This window comes from Rhineura floridana, chromosome 7 (genome assembly GCF_030035675.1).
Source record: "Rhineura floridana isolate rRhiFlo1 chromosome 7, rRhiFlo1.hap2, whole genome shotgun sequence".
NCBI classification, from domain to species: Eukaryota; Metazoa; Chordata; class Lepidosauria; order Squamata; family Rhineuridae; genus Rhineura; species Rhineura floridana.
In genome coordinates, this window is record NC_084486.1 from 143,003,453 (window position 1) to 143,021,570 (window position 18,118).

Sequence of the window (18,118 nt, forward strand, 5' to 3'; positions counted from 1 at the left end):
ACTGTGAGAACAGGATGCTGGACTAGGTGGGCCACTGGCCTGATCCAGCAAGCTCTTCTTATGTTCTTAATTTCCTGGTTCTCTTAGCTTAAGGGAAACCTATGGCCCTCCCGATGTTTCTGGACTATGTGTCCCATCAACCTCCACCAGCATGGCCAATGATTAGAGATGTTGGGAGTTGTAATCCCACAACATCTGGAATACCAAAGGTTTCCCAGTCCTGTCTGAGCTACTACACCACACCAATAGAGCTTTCATAAACTGGATTCAGATTGGAGATACCCACAAAACTTATTAAGGTGACTGTATACTATTGACCTCTCAGCCTACCTCACAGGGTTGTTGTGAGGGTAAAGTGGGAGGGAACCATGTGTTTTGCCTTGAGATCTTTGGAAGAAGGGCACCATAAACTAATAAAATGTAATATTAAATAAAGTAATAACCTGATCACTTGGTGGTGAGAAAAATGCACTCCACATGTTCAGTCAGTTCCTCTTTACTATTTCTTCACAGGTTCCTGGCATTCAAAATAAATTTTACAACTCAGACCTTGGCAAGCCCTGGAGACAGCTCTGATAGAATAAACATGAGAGTCAGGATCTGATTTTTATTCCAAGTTGTACTTTTCAATCCTTTTTCCCACACTGAATTGCCTATTTTAACAGGCTTATAAGGCACAGTGCAATACCTTGATCTGTTTTTTCCATCTGTAGGAGATCTCTCGATGATTATTACACTGATGGCAAAAAGATCAATCAAAGTATTAAGTTGCACCTTTGGGGTGCATAGTTTAAGCAGGTAACAGAAGAGGAAATTGGTCATCGTACTGGTTCATTGCCAGACTTGGTCAGGGCATCACCCAATCATTCCCCATTCAGTTGAGTTTTGTATGTTATTTAATAAATAGAAGGTTCACTTTCTTCAGAAAAAGTTTGCGCTTTATATTCCTTTTAAACTTACATGGTTTAGAATCTAAACAAAGTGACTCTGATTATACATTTCCATCTTAGACCTTATGCTTGTTGATTTGTTTTCTGTTTTTATTGTTGCTCTGTTCTAGATCTGAGTTTTTTCAAACTTTTATTTCTTTAGGGAACACTTGCTGCATTGACATCTGCAGAAAAACCCTTGTGTACTATAGAGGATTTATGTTTTAGGGTGCTCGGAGTACTGGACACAAGCCTATGGGCTTCATTGTTTCCTTGCATAAACTGAGAGTATGTTCTAGAATATACCCAACACTCACCTGTGCCTGAACGTTGCAAGGAGAGACAAGCAGCAGTAGTCTGAAAGCCACTGTGATATAATAAGGCATAGAAAACTGGATAACTTTGTTACAGTCATAGGTCGGGGTGGGGAACTGGTGGTCCCTGGGCCAAATGTAGCCCCCAGGGCCTCCCCACTTAGGCTTCCAGTCCATGCCCTCTCTGGAGCCCCTCCCTACAGTCTCCTTACGTGGCTGTTTCCCCACACAGCTGCCTTTTTCCCACAACCCCCCTTTCTCCAACATGAACTGAACAGTGGGAGAGTGGATTGTTGGGAAGGTGACGTTTACACCTCACCTTCTATGCAGTCTTTCCCTACCCACCACATTATGCAGCTGATGCTTGGAAACAGCTGGACAATGTTTGGTGTGTGTGCCGACATTGGCCTTGGCCCTGCCCACTTCTGGTTTTTACCTGTTCTATCTCCAGAGCCAGTGTGGTGTAGTGGTTAAGGTGTTGGATTATGACCTGGGGGACCAGGGTTCGAATCCCCACATAGACATGAAGCTCACTGGGTGACCTTGGGCCAGTCACTGCCTCTCATCCTCATGAAAACCCTATTCATAGGGTCACCATAAATCGGAATCGACTTGAAGACAGTACATTTACATTTTTTATCTCCAGCACCATTCACCACTGGTATGCATCCCCTGATCCCCTAGCCCAGGAATGTGTCCTTCAGGGATGGAGGGGGGAAGGTTTATCACCCCTGCTAAGGATAGTGCTTTATACATAGAGATGAGAGAAGCTCTAAAATGAAAAAGTTCTGCACCAAACATTTATTTGGCTCCAGTCCTGTATGGACTCTTGAGTAAATCATACTGAAATAATTTGGACTTGCTTTTTAAGTAAATAGGATTAAGATTGGACTATATATGCTTGACACCTGCTTCACAGTCTTCTCTTCCCTCCATAGAGACTCTCCTACTGCTACTTCTTTCTCAGGCCCTAGAATCTCTGAATGTCTCTCATCACCCAAGACACAATCCAAATGACCTTTTTCCTTCCACACTACTTCCAGGAATACCTGCATATGCAATTAATATCCACTATTTCAGTTCTTTTTTTCAACTTCGTGGAATGCTCCTAGACCCACAGTTTAACTAACACTGTTATAGATATGACATATAAATGTAAGAATTAGTACAAGATTGTAGCAAGTTATATTTTAAAGCTGATCTGTATCCATGCTGCTTATAAGAAGCTAAATTATGCTAACCCAGATGAGACTATTGTTCAGTATTGTCTACGTTGACTGACAAACCCTCTCCAAAGCCTCAAGCACAGCTTATTCTCAGCCCTGTTTCTTCATCCTGTGATGTTCATCTGGAGATGGTAGGCACTGAACCTGGGTCATTCTGCGTGCCAAACATATATTCCACCATTGAACTCTGAGCCCTTGGGAAAGGGTTGGAGGACAGAAGAAAAATTCATACATTCTAATCTTCACAGTTGGATTTAATTGGCAAATTCTCTGCTATCACCACCCACTTACAACACTGCACACATTTATTTTTAAAGTGATGTAGTCACTGTTTGGAGACCTTGTTGCCTTAAATATAAATGAACCTGAAATGAGCCTGAGGCATGCCCTATAAAACACTACATAAGGTTTGGTTGGCTACAACTGTCGCGTACTAATGCTGCAAATTCAGTAGTTTGCTATATAAGAAAACTTTTAGCCTGATCTATAGCACTAGTGATTATGGAAGGCCCAAGACCATGTAGTATAACCCATTAAAGAAGGCTGTGGCCACCCTTGCCCCTCAATGAATGACAGTCCATTGTGGTGCCATTGCCTTAGGTTGTTAGCCAAGCAAGTAACTCCAAATGTTAGAATCTAGCCAAAGAGCATAGTACAAGGGAATAAAGCCTTGTATTACTCTGCCCTCATAAAATCCCTGTGAGGAAGTTGGCCCTCTCCTTTCTGAAGGAGAAAAACGTTTCCCAACATTTTTGTTGGGTTTTTCCTTGCCCAATGTGTAGATATCTTGAATGGGAAAGTGCTATAAAATGTTCAATGGGAGAAAGTGTGCACATGTTTGAGGGCAGAGTTTTCTCTTCAGGCTGCACAGAGGCAGAATGAGAGAGCTGAAACAGGTGATAGCTACTGATAAACTTCTGAAATAGTCTTGCATTAACATTTCATTTAGGAGGGCAAAAGGCTGCTACAGTGCACTGTGTTTCATTTCATGTACAACTGTCAGCAAAAGCCAAAGTGTAGAGGGGTTTATATTTGTGCATCTCCACATTCCTTTTACATAGATCAGTTTTGATCTATCTTACTCATAATCACTTAGCTTGCAATCCCATGCAAACTTTTTGACAGAGTAAATCCCATTGAATACAGCGGGACTTACTTTGGAGTAAACATGCATAGGCTTGCACTGTAGATGTTATGAATTCTGAATATGACTGTTACAGGTCACAATCCAGTGAGCTGAATTGAAGCTTTTTGTTTTGTTTTGACAGACAATGGCCTCTCCTCCCTGTATTCCTGGCTGGTTGTAAAAGTTCCCTGAGTCAACAGCAGCTTGCAGTGTGTCTTGAGAGAATGACTATGCAAGTGGGGGGAAAGGAAGAGCTCCATCACATGTCTAAGGTTGTACTTTTGCTGCTCTGAATAACATTCAAAACCTACTATACATGGTAGTAACTCGGACCCTGTGTTCAGCAGATGAGGCCTTGGTGGTGCCACCACCAGCGACTGCCTGGTTGGTGTTGACCTGTGACAGGGCCTTTTCACTGCTGGCTCCCCATTTGTGGAATGTCCTCCCTAGTAAGGTATGTCCATCTCCCTCATTACTGACTTTCAGGAGGAATTTAAAAACATTCCCGTTTACCTAAGCATTTGATGGCTGAAGGAGGTTGTTCCTGGCAACCGGAGGTCACCGGACAGAAGAATGTTTTTACCTGTAACTGTTTTTAGGATGCTTTTATGTGTAAAAACATTTGCTATTGTTATTAAAATGTTTTGTTGATGTGTTTGCTGCCCTGGGCTCCTGCAGGAGGAAGGGTGGGGATAGAGTTTCAATAATAAATAAAACATCCAAATGATCCTGACTCTCCTTGTTACTCCCTGCCATCTGTCGGGAATGCTTTGATTTGGATTCCTGCATTGAGCAGGGGCTTGGACTCGATGACCTTGTAGGCCCTTCCAACTCTACGATTCTATGATTACATTTTATCTTTGACCTTGTTTTGTAGAACTGTCTGAGCAAGCATATGGCAATAACGGATCTCAGATAATGTCCTATTGGTAGCTTTGCATTTATGAGGCTTACTAGGGGGTCAGAGGCCCCCTGCTTGCTTCACTCACCAACCCCCCACCCCAATACACCAGGCACCCCCAAAGCCACACACACACAGGGACTGACTCTCTCACACACAAAGGGAGACACGCAGGCCAGGCACCTCCAAGCACACATACCAGGTGCTCCCAAACACACACAGGCATTCATGAACTGCCTCCCCCTCCCTACCACAATGCCTTTTACTCCAGAGGAGTCTGGGCCTGTTGTCAGGATTCCTCTGGATGGGCCGGGTCTTCATCTGGTGCCAGTGGTGATACCTCTCCGTTGGGCTCAGGGGCTGTTCAGTTGCAATGTCAGGCTGAACTTGCCTGGGGTGCAGACAGCCCATCCTGGGCCTCGTCACGGGATCCTGGCCCCTCACTCTTAGATGGAGCCTGAGCCAGGGCTGGGCCCAAGATCACAGCCTCTTGGTCTTCCTCTGATGATGACTCCCCTGGCTGGGACCTGACACTCCCAAGACACTCACACTCCCCATTGCAACCTACTTGTCTTGGCTGTTGTAGCCCTGCCGCCACTCACCCAGTCCAATCCGTCTACCCACCCAGGCTGGTGCCACTGTTGTGCAGCCCACCTATATGCTTGCTTGCTACCCCCCTGCCACTCCCCTGGCACCCACACTCCCCAACCCAAACTGCTTGCCTTGGCTGTTGCAGTGGCACTACCACTGCTGGCCGCTGGCCCACCCAGGCTTTTGCCGCCACCTTCCAGCCCACCTGCATGCTTGCTCACTACCCCACCACCACCCACACTCCCCAACCCAATCCCCTTGCCTCCGCTGTTCAGCTGCTGCAGCAACCACTCCACCACCACTGGCCTGCTGCCCCACCAAGGCTGCTGTTGCCCCCACCAGCCTCCCACTGACCCGCCTTCCCCCACAGCTGGCCTCCCACTGACCTGCCAAGGCTGCTGTCACTGATGCCCCCACATGGCCTAACTGGTCAATTGGAAAATAAAATAATTGGGTGCACTGGAAATTGAATTGATTACCAAATTCTTAATTTACTTTATTATGATTTTGGCAGGCAACAAAAATGCTAAACTAGCAAATACCCTTAAAAAAAGGAAGGTTAAAAGTAATACATCTATTGTTAGCTATGGCTAAGAATTTTGAATCTGAAACAGTCCACTGCCGATTATTATGCCCACTTAGTATATGTCCAAGAACTGTTAGGAACTAAAATTACTAGTTTACTAGAGAATGTCAATATGCCATTCTCAGAACTACAGAAATTTCATAAACCAAAACAACGCAGTAGATGAAATGAAAGGGTTACTATTCCACTGAAACCTCACAAGTCACTGGGGCTTGATGGTTTGCTAGGGAAATTTATACCACGTTTAGTTATATTTTTCAATAAGATTTTGGAAGGAGAAGATATTCCTGAGTCATGGCTAAATTCTTGGGTCATACCCAAATATGGAAGTGATGTATAATCTTTTAGACTTCATTTCTTTCCTTAACGAAGGCCTAAAGATTTCCACTGTGATGTTCGCAACTTGATTTAATAATTGCATTTTTTAAATATATCAACCCAGACCAAATTGGCCTTGTTTCCAGAAAACAGATTTCAGATTCCATTTGGTGACTGTTGAACATTATCCAGAGTAGTCAGTGACCGCATGAAACTGCCTCTGGCTATTGTAATAGTTAATGCATACAAAGCATTTGAGTGCCTGGAGTGGCTTTACTTTAAACATAAACCAACAACACCAGGAGAGAGGTTGTTAAACAACATAGGTAGACTTCACAGGCCCACAATATCAGTTGTTCATACTAAAGATCTGGATTATGGGAGATACCTCACTAAGTACTTCCACAAGCACAATTACTTCTGCCTGCACAACAGAATTTCTGGTCCCTTTCCTGTAGCTGTGCTCCCTCCCCAAATTTGCTTCAGAGGGTGAGGGGAATCCTCAGAAGAAATGTAGAGGGTGTGCAGGAAGAGAAGAAAGGGAAGTTCCACTGCGCAGCTAAAAGTCCTTGCACCGGCAGTTGGATATCGCCGAAAGAACCTATAGTGCTGAACTATGGGACTAAACAATGCTGCCCTTGGTTGCCTGCTCCTTATTTTTTCTCTAGAACTATTTGCATAAACTTTAAGAGATTATGAATTTGAATTTGGTGGAAGGAAACATCTTCCTCCAGTAAAACATGGATGGCTTTAAAAGAAGATTAGACAAATTCATGGAGGACGGGGCTATCAATGGCTACTAGCCATGATGGCTGTGCTCTGCCACCCTAGTCGGAGGCAGCATGCTTCTGAAGACCAGTTGCTGGAAGCCTCAGTAGGGGAGAGTGTTCTTGCACTCAGGTCCTGCTTGCGGGCTTCCCCCAGGCACCTGGTTGGCCACTGTGAGAACAGGATGCTGGACTAGATGGGCCACTGGCCTGATCCAGCAGAGTCTTCTTATGTTCTTAGCATGTTCACAGATACTGTTCCTGTAATGCTATCCAGTCCAGACAGATCTCTCCCACTTGTAATACAATAAAGTAATCAATTTGGGGATATAGATGGTCTTCAAGTTAATTATAATAAATCAGAATTATAATATATAAAACATAGACCTACGATAAAGTCATAAGTCAAATCTACAGGGACATTTAAGTATTTGGGAAGCTGCATATTACTCCAGTAATATGGAAAATTGAGAAGGACATTAAAAATTGGCCTAACCTCAGCCCTCTACTGGGCAGGATAGCATCAATTAAAATGGCTCTGCCTCCAAACTGTTTTTTTAAATTCCAGGTTCTTTCATTACCTATTATAGGGAAAACTCTGAAGATCTGGCAAAATATTTTTAATAAGATCATTTTGCAAAATAAATGAGCAACAAGGTTGCCTTATAATTTATTATATAGGAAAATACTTTCCCCAACCTTCAATTACATTATGAAGAATTCCAGTAAAAAAAAATATTGTACAAGATTCTAATAAGATGTATGTAGAAATGGAAAGACATGTATAAGGGTCCTTCAAAAAGAGCTTTGCCGTTACTTAAAATCTAAACATATATAAACATATCTCAAAGAGTAAAAATGCTAAAAAGAAATAATAACAATTCCGTTAAAGATTGATTCAAATATTGATGCTGAGAATTAGACAATCCTTTGTGAAACTACAAAAGCCTGGGTAAATAAAAATGTCTTCAATTGACATCTGAAGACCATCAATGAGGGAAACAGATTTTCCCCTAGGGGGAGATCATTCTAGAGCTGGACCCCCACTACCGAGAAGGCCATTGTGTGCAACCCCTTCCCCTGAATCCTGATGTTATTTGGGTCCTGAGCCATTTAGGGCTTTGTAATCCATTATTATTACCTTGAATTGGATCTGGTAGCACACATGTAGCCCATGTAGATTCTTTAGGGTTGGTGTTACATGATCTTGTTTTCCCAGATACCAACCTTGTAGCTGCATCCTGCACAGTTGCAACCACTGGACCATTTTCAAGGGTAGCTTCACTTAAAACATGTTGCAATAATCCAAATGCAAGCTCATGAGAGCATGAGTTAGTGATAGCAGGCTATTTTGGTCCAGGAAGGCCGTACCTGGTGAAGTAGCTGGACCTGGAAATAGGTACTCCTCACCACCAAGATCACCTGAGGTTCCAATGACGGCAGTAGATCAAAGAATACTCCCATGCTACGTACCTGCTCCTTTAGCGAGAGTGCTACCCTTTCACAAAAGAGATTGTTATACCCATTTCTTAGACCTGAAAACTGCCTACCCATAGAACTTGTTTTAATGGGATTCAGTCATAGTTTATTGGCCCTCATTTAGAACACTACTATCTCCAGACAATGGTTGAGTGAATCTACCACCTCTCCTGATTTCATATAGAATGGGGAGATAGAGCTGGGTGTCATTAGCATACTGGTGCACTTCAAATGTCCGGATGACTCCACCCTTCAGTCTTGTATAGATATTAAATAGCATGGGAGACCAGATGGAACCCAGTGGAACCCCACAGTGCAACTGCCATAGAGCCAAACAGGAGGCTCCCTATGCTGCTCTCTGAGAGCAACCCTGGAGGTAGCAACCCTCCCAACCCACAGAGCTGTTCCAGGAGGATAGTGTGGTTCACGGTATCAAAATCCACAGATTGAGGAGAATAAACAGGGTAGCACTTCCCCTGCCTCTCTCCTGATAAAGGTTATCAGTGTGTGCCCAAGGCAGTTTCTGTGCTGCAACTGGGCTGGAAACTGGATTGAAACTGATATAGATGCTCCGCTTCATCCAGGTGCACCTGCAACTGCCTGCACACCACTCTCTCACTTTACTGCAAAAAAGGTATATTTGTTATTGGGTGGTAGTTGTCCAATCCCTCTGGATCGAGGGAGGACTTTTTCAGGAGGGGCCACAGTAGCACCTCTTTCAAGGCGGCCAGCACAGCTCACTCTCATAATGAGGCATTAACCACATCCTGGACTCTCTCAGCCAAACTTTCCTGGGTAGATCACACAAGCCAAGGTGGGCAAGGGTCGATAAGACACATAGTTGGCTGGACCCATACAAATGTCCTTTCCATATCCTCGGGTTGCAACAGCTCAACCTGACCCTACAAGATGTCACTAGATGGTGATATAGAGATCTCACAAGGATTTGCATTAACTTTTCTCCTTACATTTAACATACATGGAAACATAATGGTGAAATCTTTTCTTTCGTATACAGTAGGGCCCCATTCATACGGCGGGTTACGTTCCAGACCCCCGCTGTAGAGCGGAAACTGCTGTAAAGCGAAACCCATTGAATAGAATGGTTCGCGATGCCCGAAAACCGCCGTAAAAGCGGAACAAGCTCCGTATGAGTGGCAGTGGCTTCACTAGGGGGGTGCAGGGGGTGCAGACTGCACCAGGTGACACCATCAGAGGGGGGTGACTCTCAGCTTTAATTAAAAAAAAAATTAAGTTTCTAGGTGGTCTGGTTCTCGAGATATACATAAAAACATCAGCTGCCCCCCAGTGGCGTCACTAGGGGGGTGCAGGGGGTGCAGACCGCACCAGGTGACACCATCAGAGGGGGGTGACTCTCAGCTTTAATTAAAAAAAAAATTAAGTTTCTAGGTGGTCCGGTTCTCGAGATATACATAAAAACATCAGCCCCTCCGTTAAATTTTTTTAAACTACTGTATAGCACTTCGTAGCTTTAACCCCGCCCGTTCAGGATTGCAGCCAATCAGTGAAGTGTTTGTTTGACCTGTGGCAGTGTCTAGTAAACCTCATTGCAAGGCCAGAAAATGGTGGTCCCCCCCCCGTTTATCTGAAAATCTCATAAATTGGGTAAGTATATATATTTCAGTTTTTTCCCCTCTTGTGTGTAGGAGTCAGATCCTGGGCAGTGTTTTGAAAACCTTCCCAATACTTGCTTTTGTGGGGGTAAAAGCATTGCTAATCCCATATCTCCAGAGTAAATCCCATTGAATTCAATAGGATTTACTTTTGAGTAGACATGGTTATGAATGTGCTGAAAATCAATGGGACTTTGGAGTGAATGTAAAAAAGAATTGTGTTTGTGTTGTCTTTCTGTCCCCCCCTCCTCCAGTCCTATTTTAAAGCAAGTAGGCAGGGCTTACTTAGTTAGGTATTACAGTTTTTATTCTGTAGGAAACGAATACTGATTTTTAAAAAACTAATACTGATTTTTCTGCAATGACCAGCTGGTTTGACAATAAACTATTATATGGGCTGTATGTATTTATACATCTGCAGTGTGTGTGTGTAGTCTTTCCAACAACCCTGTGAGGTAGGGTTGGAAACCAAGGCAGCTCACAACAAGAAATAAAGCCATTTAAAATCCAATAACCATAAAGCAAGAATAAACAGTTGGAAAACAGCCTAAAGAGGCATGATTCTGAATTTTGGGTTGGGTGAATGAATTTTATTTATTTATTATTTGATTTATATCCCGCCCTTCCTCCCAGTAGGAGCCCAGGGCAGCAAACAAAAGCACTAAAAGCACTTTAAAACATCATAAAAACAGACTTTAAAATATATTAAAACATCTTTGAAAATATTTTTTAAAAGCTTTAAAAAAACATTTTTTTTTAAAAAAAGAAAAGGCTTAAAAACATATTAAAAAGCAATTCCAACACAGACTCAGACTTGGATATGGTCTCAACTTAAAAGAACAAGTTGAAAGAACAAGTTCCTTATCACTTGAGGCTGTAGTTCTCTGCACACTTCCCAGTTTGAGTAAGCCCCATTGAATACATTGGGACTTGCTTCTGAGTAAACAAACATCGGATTGCACTATAAATATATTTAAAGATTGTGTAATGCATAAACATATTTGAGAGTCATGTTTATATAAATATTTCTTCATACTGTGTCCCAATAAGTATTTGATTTCACACTATGGTTGTAGATGATTTTTTCCTCTACATTTTAAGTGTGCCCTTCTTCCTGGGGGTGGTCATGGTTCTCCATTGTTTTCATCCTGAGGGGAGGATAGGCTGAGAGATGGTGAGTAGCACATTTAAGGTCTCTTCACCTCCCCCCCTTTTTTATTTGTATTTATTTTATATTTCTCCAATATCTTCCCCTGGCTGTTTTTATGTATTTTAAATATTTTTAGATTTAATAAATAGGAAATCATAATTGTGAACCTCCCTAAAAGCAATTTACCTATCCTTATGTTTTGGCAAAGTGATGGTGTGAAGGCATGCTGGTAGAACAAGAGACCATGTTTGAGGCATGCTATAAGGTGTTTGAGGACTTTGTCACACATTACTTTTTGAGACCTGTAGATTCATGTCGGAAAGAACACGTGCACATATTGAATGGTGGCTTGGGTGCTGTTTTTTCAGTCTACGCCGCATGCGTAGGGAAGGTGATACATCATCTGGCAGCTAGCTTCATAACGTGAGAATGAAAAACATTTGGATCACCATTCACTTGTTTACTTTTCTCACTATTGAGACCACTTCATATATTACTTTTTCATACACAGAAATTTAATCTTTGTGTAGGAAAAAGTATTTTGTAAAATGTGAAGGACAGTGGCTGCCCAGTCAGTATAACCACTGTACAAGATCTACTCAGCCACTGTAATTACCTTTTTGTTTTGAGTGCCCTTTTGTCTGGGTCTTGGTTCAGGTGTGTATCCAACTTTGATGTGCTTATGGAAGGGGTGTGCAAGTAGTGCCCCCCCAAGTGTGGAGGCTTGGACAAACATTGTGTAATGGAAAACCAAAGTCTGTGTGAAAGTACATATTTGGGAATGCCATCAGTGTAATCCTAAACACACTTAATAAATAATGTCGAACTTGCACGTCACAAAATATATTACGGTCATGTCCATAAGCACCAGGAGGGTAGTCACCCAGGGGATCTTAGTCCCTCTGCTTTTTTGGGAGCAGGGTCCCTATGTCTCCAAGCATCCTACAGTCAGCATGAAAAGGGAGTGTGTTAGTCACTGAGAAGAGTCTTCTAATAGGCTTCCTTGCCTTTTCTGCAGATTGGAGCCAATCAGAGTGAAAGGAGGTGAGTCAGCCACTGAGAAGACTCTTCTCAGTTGCTAACGCTCTCCACTTTCATGCTGATTGGCTCCTAGAGATGTTTGTTGTTGTGAGAGAATGCATTAACAGAGATCTCATTCTTAATCCAGGAGCAGAAAAGGGTGTACGTGGCTGTAACTATCATGAAGGGACCCTGCAGCTCTGAATTTTCTACTAAACAACTGATAAATACCTATGTAACTTTGTGTCTGGAGACTTATTATTAAGAATCACTTTCCATAATTGTAAGGAGGTGTGTCCACACACATGCATCTCAGGCACCTACATGAGGGGAGAGTGCAGCATAGGGACATAAGCAGATGTCTTATTCCAGGGGTTCCCAAACCTTTCTTCTACATACATAGACCACTTGAAAATTGCTGAGGGTCTGAAAGTATCTGAAAATTTACTATGGGCATATGCAAGATAATTAACTCCCATTAGTAATAAGAGGAAGAATTTGAGCTGTGCGTATGATATTGTAATTTAAAGGTGTAATTTAAATTTTGCTAGTTGTTTATGTCACTACTATTGCCATTACATTCAGTGATATACAGGAATTACGATTTACGAGTAACATTAGTACAAAAAACATTACTAAGGATTCTGTATGGTCTTATACAGGAGGAGGTCCATGGGGCTGACACCATGAGTTACCGCACCAGGTGACACCAACCCTAGCGACGCCACTGATGAGTGGGGCTTTAGTCTAATTGCTTCTAATCGAGACCGCTGTATTAGCGAATCGCTGTAAAGCGGGGCCCTACTGTAGTTTTGAAGTTTGGAGCATACGGCAGAAGAAATTGGCACTGTACTTTTCTCCCTTCACTCCATTACTTCATCAACCTTCTTTCTATGGTCTCAATAAGATTTCTTGTAAGGGGAGGTCTTCATAGGCTTGGAGATTAAGGCCCCCCTCTTTCAGAAACCCAACTAAAAGCCCGATTGAAGAACATTTCAATGTGTTAGCTAACTTTCCATCCAATTAATTACTTCAAGTCTTTTTGTTAAAGCGTAGGCAGCCCATTTTCTCACATTTTGAATGCCTTCTTTTAGAAGTAGAAAAGAAATATAAAAGTATGGTTTTGAAAATTCATACAAAACAGATGAATCCTTAACAGCGTTCGCAGGATGGTGGGAAAAGCTCTGGAACAGGAACTAGAGGAAATGCCAACTAAATCGGATTTCTCACCCATCTTGCAGCAGCTTCGGTAAGATGAAGAGTGCAAGGCAGAGGGCAAATCTGGGAGAAGAGGGCAGGTCAAACAGAGAATGTTGCCTGAAGTGATCAGTGGCAGTGATAATGAGTAACAGCGCAATCCAACTCAGGTGAAGCCAGCATAAGTTGTGCTGGAGCAAGAGAAGCCAGCATAAAGTTCTGCAGCATCCAATTGGAATTCAGGAGCCTTTGGGTTGGCTGAACGCCAGCTCAGCTGCGTGCAGGAACCAGAAAGTAAAAGCCTGCTCTCCCAAATACCCCTACTGGGGGGTAAGCCTTCTCCATTGACTTCTATTGCAATTGTTTTCATGGACTGACCTTTTTACCAGAGTAACTTTTCCCAGGACTGGGATCTTCAGGAGCTCTCCGAACATGAGTTGGATGTGGCCTAAATCCCCTCACCTGAGCCCCTCCTGACACCCCCAACACACCCCTTTTTTGGGCCTTATGCTGGTTTATGCTGGCTCCACTTGCACTGGTCTCGGCTGTTTATTTTATTTTCAACATTTATATACTGCTTTATTGTAAAAAAAAAACCTGAAAAGGGTTTAGAGATGGAATTAAAACAATAAAATTATTGGCAAAAAAGGTTAAAGGAAGGAACAAAAAGAGAAAAATCACCAAATGTAGATCAAAAAGAAGAGAGACAGGCTCATCTGTCACTATCTGGACAGTAACGACCTCGCCTCAGTTGTTCATGCTCTGGTAACTTCTAGACTGGACTACTGCAATGCGCTCTACGTTGGGCTGCCCTTGAAGACTGTTCGGAAACTACAACTAGTCCAGAATGCAGCGGCCAGATTGCTGACGCGGACCAGAAGGTCCGCTCATATAACACCTGTTCTGGCCCGTCTGCACTGGCTTCCTGTTTGTTTCCGGGCTAGATTCAAAGTGCTGGTTTTGACCTATAAAGCGCTACACGGCATGGGACCGCAATACCTGGTGGACTGCCTCTCCCAATATGAACCTACCCGGACACTGCGCTCAACATCTAAGGCCCTCCTCCGAGTGCCATCCCATCGAGAAGCTCGGAGGGTGGTGACTAGAACCAGGGCCTTTTCTGTGGTGGCCCCCGAACTGTGGAACAGCCTTCCCGATGAGGTGCGCCTGGCGCCGACGCTACTATCTTTTCGGCGCCAGGTGAAAACCTTTTTATACTCCCAGGCATTTTAAAGTGTGTTTTAATAGCATTTTCATCATTATTTGTATTTTGGATGTTGTTTGGTTCTTTTATTGTTTGTTTGTTTTGTTTTCTTGATTTATTGTATTTATACATTGCTTGTTTTTTTATCTTTTTGTATACCGCCCAGAGAGCCTTCGGGCTTAGGGCGGTATATAAATTAAATTAAATAAATAAATAAATAAAATAGAATCATAGAATAGTAGAGTTGGAAGGGGCCTATAAGGCCATCAGGTCCAACCCCCTGCTCAATGCAGGAATCCAAATCAAAGCATTCCCGACAGATGGCTGTCCAGCTGCCTCTTGAATGCCTCCAGTGTCGGAGAGCCCACTACCTCTCTAGGTAATTGATTCTATTGTCGTATGTCTCTAATAGTTAGGAAGTTTTTCCTGATGTCCAGTCGAAATCTGGCTTCCTGCAACTTGAGCCCATTATTCTGTGTCCTGCACTCTGGGACGATCGAGAAGAGATCCTGGCCCTCCTCTGTGTGACAACCTTTCATGTACTTGAAGAGTGCTATCATATCTCCCCTCAGTCTTCTCTTCTCCAGGCTACCCATGCCCAGTTCTTTCAGTCTCTCCTCATAGGGCTTTGTTTCCAGTCCCCTGATCATCCTTGTTGCCCTCCTCTGAACCTGTTCCAGTTTGTCTGCATCCTTCTTGAAGTGCGGAGACCAGAACTGGATGCAGTATTCAAGATGAGGCCTAACCAGTGCTGAATAGAGGGGAACTAATACTTCACACGATTTGGAAACTATACTTCTGTTAATGCAGCCTAATATAGCATTTGCCTTTTTTGCAGCCACATCACACTGTTGGCTCATATTCAGCTTGTGATCAACGACAATTCCAAGATCCTTCTCACATGTCGTATTGCTGCGCCAAGTATCCCCCATCTTATAATTGTGCATTTGGTTTCTTTTTCCTAAGTGTAGAACTTTACATTTATCCCTGTTGAATTTCATTCTGTTGTTTTCAGCCCAATGCTCCAGCTTATCAAGGTCCCTTTGAATTTTGTTTCTGTCTTCCATGGTATTAGCTATGTCCCCCAGTTTTGTATCATCTGCAAATTTGATAAGCATGTTCTGTACCTCCTCATCCAAGTCATAAATAAGAATGTTGAAGAGCACTGGGCCCAGGACCGAGCCCTGTGGTACCCCACTCGTTACTTCCGTCCAGTTTGAGAAGGAACCATTGATAAGCACTCTTTGAGTACGATTCTGGAGCCAGCTGTGGATCCACCTTATAGTTGTTCCATCCAGCCCACATTTAGCTAGCTTGCAAATCAGAATATCATGGGGCACTTTGTCAAAAGCTTTGCTGAAGTCGAGATATATTATGTCTACAGCATTCCCACAGTCTACAAGGGAGGTTACCCGATCAAAAAACGAGATAAGATTAGTTTGGCAGGATTTGTTCTTCATAAATCCATGTTGGCTCCTAGTAATCACTGCATTGTTTTCAAGGTACTTACAGACTGACTGCTTTATAATCTGCTCCAGAGTTTTTCCAGGGATTGATGTTAGGCTGACTGGTATGTAGTTTCCCGGTTCCTCCTTTTTGCCCTTTTTGAAGATAGGGACAACATTAGCTCTCCTCCAGTCATCCGGCACTTCACCAGTCCTCCATGATTTCTCAAAGATAATAGACAGCGGTTCTGAGAGTTCTTCAGCCAGTTCCTTCAATACTCTAGGATGCAGTTTATCGGGCCCTACCAATTTGAACTCGTTCAAAGTGATTAGGTATTCCTTGACCATTTGTCTATCAATTTATTGATTTATTGAAATGCTCTACACGTTTTGGAAATACTTTCCTTCCTCAGGAGCTAAAAACATTCAAACAAACCCAAATTAGTGTCATGGAGACAACACAGTGATCATAAATATACGCATAGCATTTTTGAAGACCACATTCAATATAAAAAAAATTAAAAAACATTATTTTTTTAAATAATTCACAATGATACATACCTGATCACTGACGTTAAACTGACATATTATAAAACCATAACATATGGCTTAAATTAAACAGAACCTTATAATTGCCAATACAAAGCAGCTTAAAAAAATCCTCCCCACAGAAAAACAAACATTGCCCTGTACTAACCTGTGGAGCCCCACGCTGAATATGAATCAAACTCAAAGGCTGCTAGTGTTCACACTGAGCGTTTAGGTTAGCTCAGCTGTATAATCACTGCATTTGTGAATTTTACTGATCCAGCTAGTACTTACAGTGAATAACTAGCATATACAGTTATCACAGACAGTAAACCAAGTTCCATATAGAAACCATGTTTCTTATTTTATTTAAACTCAGAAAAATCCAAGTCCTCATTTAATTAAAAAAATCCTGGCAGCCAGTCAGCCAAGGTCACAGAAATCCCCATGCAGCACAACCTGACTCTGGGGCTGCAGTTAGTGCAGAATGCTGTGGCATGATTGTTGATATGAGTGAGACCCTATCAGCACATAATACCTCTGCTCTGAAATCTGCACTGGTTCAAGGTGTGCTTTCCATGTTACAGGTGCCACATAGTACTTGTTCTGCTCTTGTAAGAAATTAGTCCTTTAGGGTGACAGCACCTACTCAAAAGTCCCATTAATTTACAGCACAATCCTAACCATGTCTACTCAAAAGTAAGTCCTATTGAATTCAATGGGGTTTACTCTGGGTATGTGGGATTAGCATTGCAGCTTTACCTCCAGAAAAGTGAGCATTGGATTAAAGCTTCATATTGGAAGGTTTTCAAAACTCTGCCCTCTTCAACAGCCCAGGAAAATTGAAACTTGTTTGATTCCTGCACATGAGAGAAAAAGACTGAAAGCTATATATTTACTCAATTTATGAGATTTTCAGATGAGCAGGAAAAAGCAACCATTTTCTGGCCTTGCAATGGCAATGGGGTCTAGGTACTGCCTGGACAAATCCCTTGTCAACCACAACCCTGACTTCACTTATTGGCTACAAACCTGAATGGGTGGGATTAGAGCAGCCATCTATAAGCTCATTTAACAGATGTTGCGGGGGAAGGGCGGCTGACGTTTTGGTGTATATCTCATGAACCAGACCACCTAGAAATTTAATGTTAAAAAAAATGAAAGCTGAGAGTCCGGAGATTAAGGTGACTCATCTGGCGACCTGGAGAGGACCCTAAAAATCCAGAGTCTCTGGGTGAAAACCAGAGACATGGCAACCCTACTCTCCTCACAGGACTTTGTTTCCAGTCATCCTTATTATTATTGTTGTTGTTGTTGTTGTTATTAAATTTGAAATTCAAAGCAATTTATAAAAAAAATCTCAAAAACACGTATAGAACAAAGATCATATTCAAAAAGAAAAATCAGAACAATATACCAAGCAAAACTAAAAATAATACAAGAAATAAATAAATCAGAAAACAATATACAATACAGTTCAAATACAATTAGAAGTCATCTAACAAGCCTAAGTAGATAAAAATAATTAGATAAAGGGACATCCTCATGGATACTCTCCTTATTGTTTTAATCTGAACTGCAAAATCTGTATCTATCTTCCCTTATAGGGTGGGTTTCACGAGACTTGATTTTAAACTCTCATGAGGGTTTCCTTTCCCTATTTGTTGAGGCTGTGACAGTTTACGTTTGAGCAGAGCTTGGAA